General features: G+C 40.5%; 1 pseudogene; it reads left to right on the forward strand.

Moving 5' to 3' along the window:
• Positions 1–301: 301 nt before the first annotated feature.
• Positions 302–857, forward strand: LOC125360601 (annotated as a pseudogene).
• Positions 858–1,854: the final 997 nt, after the last annotated feature.

Raw genomic sequence — 1,854 nt, forward strand, 5'->3', positions numbered from 1 at the left:
GTGAAAATGGATTAAATGCTATAAAACATGATGATGATAATTACAGTAAACTACATTTGATTATCAAAATTTCTTCTTGGCCAGCAGTATTAAAAATAAGAGGGCAGGAATGAAAAACTGTGTATAAAAAGCTATGTGTGGCTCTCGGTCCTCGGTGGCGTGTTACCTGGAAAGTCCGAGCTATAGTCAAGGGCCTTTTGCAAGTCGAGGCCAACAAGGCTCATCATTAAGGGGCTAGACCAGTAGCATCGCCTCCCCAATCGACCCAGTCCAGCGCTCTGCCTTGGGCAAGGAGAGGGAGATGGCGGCCTCCATGCTTGGTGAGTTGGGCTCTGCATGAATAAGGAACCTGAGGAGCAGAGGGATGCTGGCCCTGGTGCTTCTGTCACCTCCCAGTCCAGGACTACAGTCATGTATGTACCCACACAAGTGCTTCTCTTGACATTTCCCCAAGATTGGAGAAGAAAATTGCTTAGACTCCACAACTGCCTGGAGAGCCTCAGAGACCAGCAGAGATCTACTACCGTCAACCAAGTCAAACAGAGCAAGGACAAGATGTGGAATCTGGCAAAATGGATACAGGAATGTCTACTGATCGGTCTCTGGCCCAGTTGGAATTCAGTGATAAAAAGGGTGACCTGAAAATTAAAGAGGTTCTCTTAGAAGCAAAAGATATGGCAGTAAGAGAGCACAGCGTGGAACTGAGACCCAATTTATACATTGCTTAGTGAACCTCGGGGAGAGGCCAGTGCTTGAAACGCATTCGCTACCACGGCAGAAGTCGTTGTGGCATCATAGAGAAGGTTTACTGCCATTACTTTGTGGAACTGGTGGAGCCCCTCGCCCCAACCCCATGACCAAAAGCACACAAGAAGGCTCCCACACCAGGAGTACATGATTTACACTCTGTGACAGGCTCAAGCCCACAGTGTACATATATTTTTTAAAATAAAAGAAAGAGAAATTGCTTTTTTAAATGTATGTGTGAACGTTCAGATGACTCAGCTTTAATATCTCAGCAATACAGAACAATTGTTTCTCTCAGATATAAGAAATCAGAGGGAAAAGCAAATGTATGAGTGAAGGAAAAGAAGGAGTCACAAGAGATTAGAGATTTAGATCTTCAGTGCATAAAAATATTTGTATGTCAGGCAAAAAGGAATGGATGAAGATGGAACGCCAAGATGGTGACACCCTAAAATAAAGTCTTAAAGGAAAACTCAGGACCTTAGAAAGAAATACAGTGTGGTCTAGCCTGATGAGATGATGGTATAAAGCATGCAGATTATTAGGTTTAGGATTATTAAATACTTAGAATGATTTTTTATTTCTGTACTGGAAATGATGGCATTGCCTAAACACACAATTGTCTTCAAATTGTAACTTAAAATTAGAGAGGAAATTGGGAAGGACTGAGGCAGGAATATTGCTGCTGCTATTATCCATGAGGTACGTGTAGCTCCTTTTTCTCTGTGTTGAATGACTATACCCTTGACTCCAGAGAGAGTCATGCATTCTCTTCCAGCAATAATGATTTGCCAGAAGAATTTGAATCTGTCTAATAGTGAGCAAACATGAATTTCCTCAATTGTTATTTACTCAGTAAAAAGTCTTGAAATATTTTCTTGCAATATAATGCAATTATCTCTGATAAACAACAACAGAACAGTAATGGATTTATAGACATTTGAAAGTTAGAAAAAATAAGATATGCCATTCAGACACATTTTTTACTTTTATAACAAATAATGAATTTGACATAGCCAGGGGATAGATGTTCAAAGTGTAACTCGTACGCATGGATATTTGAAACTATGATTCTAAGAAACGAAAGTTTTTAGTTCTCATAGGCCC

This window comes from Perognathus longimembris, chromosome 12 (genome assembly GCF_023159225.1).
Source record: "Perognathus longimembris pacificus isolate PPM17 chromosome 12, ASM2315922v1, whole genome shotgun sequence".
NCBI classification, from domain to species: Eukaryota; Metazoa; Chordata; class Mammalia; order Rodentia; family Heteromyidae; genus Perognathus; species Perognathus longimembris.